Here is a 10,753-nt window from a genome sequence, read left to right on the forward strand (position 1 = left end):
TGGAGAGGCTTCTTGGCTGTTCTGGTTAATAGTAAGGATATTCTAAGTCCCTTTGCTCTCCTTCAGCGTCTCAGCTTGTATTATGAAAAGAATTCTTAAAATTTAATTACAATCAGGAGTAACTTATATCTGAATATATGAATAGGGAAATCTGAAAAGCCAATGGCAAAAAGAGGTTGGAGTTGGCCTTTGCCCCCTGTATTCCCCTGACATCTTATAAAATAAGTTTGTGATTTTGGTTGGTTCCCATTGCTGTGTGTGGACTTAGGCAGAAGATAAATGGGCAGTAGCGGCTGAGGCACTGAAACAAAAGGTTGTATAAAGAGAGGAGCTAGAACCCAGGGGCTGCTTGTCTTCCCACACAGGGAAGGACAAGCTTTATTGATAATGCTCCTGTTTTAACTTGCAGACACCTATTTTTTGAACATTTATGTAGGTCTTTTCATAACCATTTTTCTGGGATGTTGCAAAACATTGTGTAGGCTCCACCTGGCCACTGCCTCTGGCTTCTAGCCCAGACATATGCACAGGGCTGAGGATGAGAGCCTTGTGTGAGCTCTACTGCTTACTACTAGGGGCTTTTCCTAGTTTGTGAGGCTGGTAGCACTGCTCTTTCAGAGGCAAGCAATATTCCAAATGTTCCTGGACTGTAGAGCTGACAAACTTTCTCCGTCCATTTTTTTCCCTTCCAATTTTCCCCCTACTCCCATCTCTCCATCCTGTGGAGGGGGTACCACTGATAAAGAGAAAAATCACTGATGGCACCACAGAGACTAAATCAGAAGACACCACAGTAGAGTGTGGTGTGAATCCTGGGATGAGCAAGATTCAGGACCATGAACTGTACAGTGCACATGATACAGACTAAGGCTCCTGAGATGGTAAGGTCAAAGATGAAATGTGAGGGTTGAGTGGGAGGTACTGTATTTTCATTTGTGTCTTGTGTCACAGAGGTCTGTTAGGATTATGGGCTGGCTGCATCTTTTTCTGATATCACAGTGGCTTAGCTGGAGAATCTCACTGGGTTTCATCTACCTTGTAGAAGGACTACGCTATCCTCAAGATGAAGAGAGCCCTGGCCTTGGCATTTGACCACCCCTGCCTCTGGGACTTACCTGGTTTCTATCCAGACAAAGGTAGTTCCTCCAACCATACTGATGACTACTCTCTTAAAATTTCCCATTGCATCAGCTTAATAGCATAGGAAGAATACAGCAATAGACATTCTTAAAAGAAGAGGTGAAAATACAAAGCAATCTTTCAGCCACTCAGTTCTTTCTTTAAGTATGCATTGGATAATAGTTGCATGACATAAGGAGCACTGGGGATGAAATAGTTAAAAACAAGCTGGGTGTCACAGCTGGGTTGTACCTGTGATTCCAGTGTCCTTGAGGTGGAAACAGGAAGATTTTAGTGAGTTAGAGTCCAGCCTGGGCTAAGCAGTGAATTCCAGGTAGTATTGGCTATATCATGAGACCTTGTCTCAAAAAAAAAAAAAAAAAAAAAAACCTCAAACTAAAAACCAAATCCACAACATATCTATTCAAAAAAACAAAACAACAAGCAGATACAAAGCCAGAGCCTCAAGGGACAGTGAGATCGCTCAGTGGGTAAAGAACCTCACTACCAAGCCTGACATCCTGAGTTTGATCCCTGGAATCCACATGATGGAAGGATAGAACCAACTTCCACCAGTTGTCATCTATCTTCCAGAAGTATGCTGTTGCACATGTATGATCACACATATCCACATATACGCAGACACACAAACAGATAAATGTAATTAAGGAAACCCCCAAGGGCTAAAAAAACTGGCTAGTGGTTAAGAGCACTTGCTTCTCTTGAGAGGACACAAGTTAGGTTCCCGTGCCATTGCTGGGTGGTTCACAACTATCTGTAACTATAGGTTCAGGAGATATTACATGTCTTTGGCCTCTGCAGGCAATTGCACACGTGCTGCATATGCATGTGCACATGTGTGCATGTGTACATGTGTGTATACAGGTGCACACGCGCGCACACACACACACACACACACACACACACACACACACACATGCACATGCGCGTGACAGACAGTCACAGAGAGCCAGAGCCAGATACAGAGACATGCATATAAATAAAAATGAAAATTAATCTGAATCCACCCCCCCCCTCAACAATAAAGGAGCCAAGCATAGCATTCTGAACAGATCCATAGATGCTCAGGTGGATTCTGCTTCATGATCAGACACGTGGTGCCCACTTAGGCCATTACTAGATTGGGATGTCCACATACTCAGGCTCAATAACATCAGTTCCTTTCTGAAGCTCACTCTCCTTCGACGATGTATTTCATTTATATTGACACAAGGCAACCCAGGAGCAGCCCCGTCTAAGCCCTGCTGCTTCAGTCGTGACGTTTGAAGAGGCTGCCCTCAAATGGAATGATCCAGGATGCTGGGAAGATGGATGGGTTCCTTCATAGAGACGAGTTCCTTTAGAAATTAGCAGACCATCCTGTTCCCTACTCTTCCCTCCTTGGGAGTCCCAAAGGGAGAAGGCAATGGACTTCCAGAAACTTCTGATGTATAGATTTGTGATGCTCTCTGAGGATGTCAGAGACCCACAACTTGTGGAACTTAAATGACAAAGCTTGAGCAGGCCTCAGCTCACCAGATCATAAATGGGTAGACATATGACTCTAATACTGGAGACATAAAATTGCACAGCTTGGTTTTAGGAACAAAACCACTCATTGTCTGTCTTCCCCAGAGTTTCAAACCTGTGGTTAATCAGCTTCTTGAATTTTCTTCTGCAGTTAAAGGTATACCATGATTCTTACACCCTTGGGGCTCTCTTCCCTATATCCCACCTTGAAAGGGCAACCATGTTTAGGTGTCTATTACAGAGTAAGCAGAATGGGCCTAGAATGGACGTAATGGGGTGGATGGTTTCTGCAATTCTCCCAGGAGAGTTTTATGATCTTGAATTTGGCTGAAGAAATGAAAGTTAACTGAATTAGAGCCATGGTCAAGGAAGGGCATATTGACAAGCAAAGAACCTTCTGGGTCTTTCATGACGGACTTGGTTCTGTGAGTGTGACATGCAGGTGGGTAACACTTGTGAAACCACACACCATGCCAGCATCTGAAGTGTCATCCAAAGATGGACGAGGGCTACGGTGACCCTTTGGGAAGTGGATACACAATTAGAAGGCAGACCACTGCTGGTGATTCGCTTCAAAGACAGAACTTCAGATTTTGTGTAATATGCCTAAGCAAATCCTTCCTGTTTCTTTCTCTTATTTCCCACACAAGCAGGCTGAATTCTACTGTTCTCATCTTCTTCTTATTGCAGATATAAAGTACTTATTTTCACCATGATCGATTTGTTGAGTAGGAAAATTTTATCTGCCCAGTTACCTGTTGAAATACATGGATAAAGGTACCTGTAGGTACAGTCTAATATCAAATTCAAGTGGGTAAGTGACTTGAAATGACCAACACATTTTTTTTTTCATTGTGTCCTAAGAAGCTGGCCTCAACAAGCCATATTATATATTATATAATATATTATAATATTATATATATTATTATATATAATAAATAATTTTAATAACAATATATACATATTCAAAAATAAGAATCTCAGTTTATCAGAAAATTAAAACATAAAATATGGGGTGACTCAGAGGCTCAGTGGATAAGGGTGCTTGCCCCAAAAGCCTGGTGACCTGAGTTTGAACTCTGGTGTCATAGTTATTTCTTTATTGCTATGATAAAACACCATAACCAAGGTGACTTATAAAATAAAGTGTTTAATTGGGAGGTTAGAGTCCATGAGGGCAGAGCAAAGGCTCTGGAAGTAGAGCAGCTGAGAGATCACATCATGATCTACACATAGGAGGCAGAGAGCACAGCACACCGAGGATGGCAGAAGTCGTTTGAAACCTCAAATATCATCCCCAGTGACACACCTCCTCCATCAGAACCACACCTCCTCCATCAGGACCACACCTCCTAATCCTTCCCAAACAGTTCCACCAACTGGGGACCAAGCATTCAATTATGAACCTCAAACTACCATACCTTGTAAAGGTAGAAGGAGAGAACTAACTATGCAGAGTTTTCTTCTGACCTTTACATATGCACATACGTACAGTGGCACACTGACTCCCTCCATCTCTCCCTCTCTCTCTCTGTCCCCTATGTCCCTCATGCACATTAATAATAAATAAATAAATAAATAAATAAATAAAGAAAGAAAGAAAGAAAGAAATAGCAAACAGCATTTATTGAAGCTTGGATAATAAAAATATTTTTTTGTAGTTGTGGATTACATTTGAGACACTCACCAATAATTAACTCTTAATTTTTAGCTTATTATCCAACATGTATATTATATTTAATGTATAACTTATATTTAAATAAAAATTAAGGAAAGGAAATTTTTTGCTAAAATTTATTATTTTGTTGAGCAAGAAACACACACACACACACACACACACACACACACACACACAAATACCATCTCTCACAATACTCTCACATACATATACACACAAACACACCACACCATACTTAGATATACACGCATATACGCACACATGCACACATACACACTTATTTTACACTCTAGAATTATGAAAGTAGAGAAAGTTATCAAATTATTTTCAGTGCAATGTAAACACACACGCATGCACTTGACTTGTGCCAACATTTGAAGGAAGTGGCATGAACTAACGGTCATGATGTTTCTCCTCTCTTTCATGCAAAATACAACTTCTCTCCTGGGCAAAGGCCTGGCCAGGAATGTGGTATAAAGTCCAGCAATCCCATTAAAGCAACTATTCTGAATGGTGGTCTTGGCCATTGGGGAGTTTATTGGGTTGCCGTTCATTGTGTGCTATTGTTTCTAGAGGAACACCTTCTTGGTTCGACTTCTGAGTTGTAATACTTCTCTGAGAAAGGAAACATAAGATGAAATCAACATGGTACCCTTTACCTTTTTGGAATTTGTAATGATTAGCTCCATATTTTTAGTTCAGAACAGCAGTTAAGTTTCAGAATTCCTGTGCGACTGTTTTTATCCCAGAAACATGTGACAGCTTGTCATGAGGCTGTCTTATTCGGGAACCACACCCAATGGCTCTAAGCATACTCAAAGGACTATATTGGGAAACATGTGACAAATGTCTGGCAACTTATAAATATGTTTGATTAGTTACTGCTGTCTAGAAAGGGACTAGGCACTGATTAGTGTATGAATATTAGAAAAGTATCTGAGGATTGAGACAGAACTGCTATCCAGGAATAGTTCCCGTTCCTCCCAGACAGGCTGGAAAACTTCAAAAGCTCGGAGCACCAGGTGGAGAGAGGTCACGCCTCAGCTGTGGGGAGTCATCAGCCCGAGACTAAGCTCGGCTGCAGTCTCACCTAAGATATTTTTGAAGCAATACTAAAAAAGATCAATCTATTTTGAAGTCACTTATATTCATCTTCAAACAAAGCTCAATAATATTTATAGAGAACACACAGCACCCAGGAGGCACACAAAAACACGCAGTCTGGCAACCAGTAAAAAGCCACCAGCCATTCAAAGAGATAAAGTACTAACTACAAGGAAGAACAGACACAAACATTAGTGGTCAATCCAGCCTGACTTACAACTACAAAGACATACATTAAAATAAGCAGAAAAAAAAAAAGCATAAAACAGGTACAACTGTATTTCACATTTCCAAAATATCAGAGATAGAAAAAGTACAGAAAAAGACGCAAATTAAATTAAATTGTGTGCGTGTACGTGTATATAAAAAGATGTAAATTAGATTGTGTGTGTGTATGTGTATGCATGTGCATGCATGTGTGTGTGATATGCATGTTCTACTAGAAGGGATTACTGGCAATTTAGATAAAATATAAGAAAGCAGAATATTCTCAAAATTCTAACAATAGATGATGTAAAATGAAAGACATAGAGAAAAGGAATTTCTATAGAACTGAACAGGATTCAACAAGTGGAATCAACTTCAACTGGATCGATGTATAAGTAATTTGGGCCCCCAGGAAAGGAAAGGAAAGAATAGAGGGAGGGAGCTGGAGGGGTGAGGGGAAGAGGGAGGAGAACTGAGAAGGAGAGGGAGGGGGAAGGAGAGATTGAACAAGTCAGAAAGCACTTTCCAGAGTATTTAGATGGAGAGGGACCTTAGAAAACTGCAGCAGGAAGATCGTGTATGAAGCCCGGCTAGGCCACATGGCGAGATTGTCTCAAAATACATTTTGGAATTTGATAAAAAAATATAAACGTTCTAAAACACCCAAGGAACCTCAAGTATATGGAACATGAAAGATTTCAACAAAGCCTAAAATAATCAAAAGGTTTGCAACCAATTAAGAGAAAAATATTAAAAGCAGCCAGCCAGTGTAAGAATGACAACAGAGTCACCTGGAACAATGCAGGGAGGAGGGTGGCAGAGGAGGGACCAAGGATTAGGGTCATCCGTCCAGCAAAGCTGGATCTACAAAACAAGTGTGAAGACTATTTTTTAACTCCCCAAATCTGAATTTATCACCATTTGACTTAACTTTGCATGAAATGTTGCAACTGGTAATTATTAATTGGTAATATTCATTGGTAATTATTATTTGTTTTGTTTTGTTTTTCGAGACAGGGTTTCTCTGTGTAGCCCTGGCTGTCCTGGAACTCACTCTGTAGACCAGGCTGGCCTTGAACTCAGATATCCACCTGCCTCTGCCTCCCAAGTGCTGGGATTAAAGGCATGTGCCACCACTGCCCGGCTCCACTGGTAAATATTAATATTAAAATATCATAAATCTTAAAAATCCCTCAGGTTTTAGAAAAATCATACCACATGGAAATACTGATATGGTGAAAAGAGTAAAAGGCACGAGGAATGTTAGCTACATGAGTAAATAAAACGTTTATAAGATATTTTCCTAGATAACTTATTAAACTTATCATTTAAACAAAAATAATAAGAATATGTAACTTATTGTATATTCAAAACTAAATGTATAGCCACAAGGGCACAGAACAAGGAGGGGAGAATTGGTCACACATGTTATTGTAAGGTTCTCATAGGACAAGTGGAGTCGTATAACACAGGGACTTTGAGAGGTGTGGTGTCACCCCAAACCAGGGACTAAAACAGAAAAACAGTCATAGTCCGACCATATACTTATTTCTATCCATACAAATAATCATTCCAAATACAAATAGTGGAGAGTGTCATATTGGATCTACAAATCTGCAGCCACATGCTGTCAACAAGAAGCAACAGTCCACACAAACACAGTTTCGCAGTCAAAAGATGAGAAACATGTTAGCATCATCAAAAGAGAGCAGCTGCGGCTATAGTAACACAAAACATGGCTGATACATCAGTGAAAGATTTTACCAGGGATAAAGAAGGTGACTCATAATGATAAATGATAAGTGGTTTCATTTAGCATACTCACCAATCTAAAATGTACACCTAATAAGTCCAGCTTTCGCCTATGTGAGTTGAGTGTGATTAAAACCTCAAGAACAAAATAAGTAGATCTTAAGATTCTGTCACCTTTCAGTAACTGCTAGAACATGTAGCGTAACAAACCACTAAGAATATAGAAAGCTTGCACATCACTGTTAGAGACGTCACCCACCCTAACATTTCTATGGCATTCCATCAAGCAAAGGCAAAAGATTTGCCAACATATTGTGAACCATAGCACATCTTGCAATAGAAGTAAAGGGATTCAGGTCCTGACAATAGAATTCAACTATCAGAAAGGTAGGTGGGTAATTCCTGTATACTGATTAGGAAAATAAGAAAGAAGACAGAGGTTACAAATACAAAATAAAGCCAGGCTGATGAGTTGATGCAGGAAGGAAGGAACTAAGGGCAGTTGGTGCCAGGGTATCATTCAGCACGTTCAACAAATTAGATAAATGGAGAATTCTTCAAAACCCACAAACTACCAAATACCAAAGCTCATCGGAAAAGAAATATGTAACATTAATAGCTGTATTTTATTACAGAGTTAAATTTTAATTAAAACAACACCCCCAAGGGTTTGGCGAGATGGCTCCATGGTTAAGATTGGCATTGGCTGATCTTTCAGAGGACTCAGGTTCAATTCCCAGCACCCACATGGTAACTTACAACTGTCTGTAAGTCCAGTTCCAGGGAATCCAGCTTCCTCATACTGACATACATGCAGGTAAAACACTAATGTACATAAAAATAAATAAATCATTAAAAAAAAGAGCTGCCCTCCCCCGACTCCCATCTGCTGTGTTGTAGCCTCAAACCAGACCAATGACTCATTGCAATGAAGATTGGCAAGTAAAGCTGTTTGGGCGAAAGGATCACTGTGTGACCCACTGTGACGCACTGGCTTCCATAGCGAAGTGTTTGTTTATTTCATTTTATTTATTGATTTTTATTTTTTGTTTTCTTTTGAGGGGGAGGTTTCAAGGGTGGAGGGCAGGTATTAAGGTAGACAAATGGAATTGGGGTACATGATGTGAAATTCACAAATAATAAACAGAAAGAAGAATTGCCCCAAACTCCTTTAAGTTTAGAAGGCAACAGTGGTAATGGTTGCTAACATTTAAGGAAAAGAAATGATTGGCTGGGGAGATGCTCAGTGATTCACAGAACTGTCTGCTCTCTCAGATGATCCATTCCCAGCACGCATACAACAGCTGTAACGCCATCCAGTTCCAGATCTGACACCATTTTCTGGTTTCCTTGGGTGTCAGGCATGCACATGGTTTATAGACATACATCCAGGCATAACAATTAAAAAAAACCTATTCACATAAAATAAAATACAAGTAAAACATAAAAATAAATGTTATTTTAAGATAAACTCGGGAAGTTGAAGAGATTTTTTTAAAAAAAATTATGTGAAACACTGTAAAATCAGAAATCTATGTTCCACCATAGCTCACACTCGAAGATACATAGATTCTGTATGTGATTTTAGCAAGTTAAATCCAACAGTATTTATAAAGGAGAAAATATATTCAAATGAAGTTTATCTTAAGAATGAACCATTGACTTAATGAAAAGCCAATAATATTTGCTTTGTAAGCAAAGCAAAAGTATGTGTATACTGTAGTATCATCATTATGAAATGCAAGAAAAAGCATTTGATACAATTCAACTAATTTCTGATGAAACACCCATAAATTAGGAACAGAAAGAAACTTCTGTAATTTGATAAAGGGCTTACGTGAGCAGCCTGTGGCAATGTCACACTGAGGAAATGCTGAGTACTCAGACCAAACCTCAGGAATAAGACAAAGTAGCCACTCTCAAGCTTCGCTTGACTGGAGACTCCCCACATCCAGTCTGCTGGGGAAGGGACACCAATAAAGGCAACTTTGCAGAAAGTGTGAAGGAGAGCTATCCTAGTGTATGACTACAGAAAGTGTGCTCAACCTACAGAGAAACTATAATAACAAAAACCAATGAGTTCATGAAGGCTGCAGGGTGCAAAGGCAATGTGCAAAAATGTTGAGTTAAGACGTACTTTTACATCTTAATGCAAATTGACATAAGAATATCATTTAGGAAGAGGAAAAATAGGATTACTTAGGGACGAAAGTGACTAAAGATTCAAGACCAATATGCTGCACATATGTCAGTCTTAGAGGTAGCTATAATATTAACTTCCCACAAACCAAGATCCAAGGCAATCCCAAACATTTTCAGCCTATTCCACTTCATCCCATCTCCTCCCATCTACTCATCTTCCACCCGCCACACCCCACCCTATCTCACCCCATCCCACCCTACCCCACCCTACCCCATCCCATCCTACCCCACCACACCCATCCCACCCACCCCACCACACCCCATCCCACCCACTCCATCCCACCCCATCCCACCCACCCCACCACATCCCATCCCATCCCATCCCACCCCACTTTATCCCATCCCACACCATCCCATCCCACTCTATTCCACCCCACACCATTCCATCTCATCTCATCTCATCCCATCTCATCCCCTCCTATCCCATCTCATCCCATCTCATCCCATCTCATCCCATCTCATCCCCTCCTATCCCATCTCATCCCATCTCATCCCATCCTATCCCATCTCATCCCATCTCATCCCCTCCTCTTCCACTCATCCTACCTCATCTCCTTTTCTACCCATTCTACCCCACTCTTTCTTTCCCAAACCCATCTCATCTTCTTTCCTCCCCTCCCTTCCCCTCTCTCCCATCCAACTTACCTTATCCTATCCCCTCCCACCCAACCCTTCCCGACCCTTCCTCTACATCCCTATTTCAATTTGTAGAGCTTAAAAAGACTGATTCTGAGCCAGCAAGAAGACTCAGTAGGCAAAGGCTTGCCCAATAGCTTGAGTTTGATCCCAGCACTGGCATGGTGAATGAGAGAACTGACTCTAGAAAGTTGTCCTCTGACATCCATAGAAATGTCGATATATGAGTGCATCCCTCCCCCAAAGTAAAAATAAATAAATAAATAAATAAATAAATAAATAAAATTCTGATTCTTGAATTCATATGGAAATGCAGGAGATCTAGAAAAGCTTAAAACAACAACAAAAGTCAAGCAAAGAAAAACCAACCCCAAACACGTAGATGTGGATTCTGATAAAGGCTTATGTGCAGAGTGTGTGCAAACCTCTCTGAACTCAAGGAAACAAACAACTTGGTTAAAACCTGGTGTCTTAGTTAGGGTTTTATTCCTGTGAAGAGACATCATGACCAAGGCAACTTGTATA

Source organism: Mus musculus, chromosome 14, assembly GCF_000001635.26.
Source record: "Mus musculus strain C57BL/6J chromosome 14, GRCm38.p6 C57BL/6J".
Classification (NCBI taxonomy): domain Eukaryota; kingdom Metazoa; phylum Chordata; class Mammalia; order Rodentia; family Muridae; genus Mus; species Mus musculus.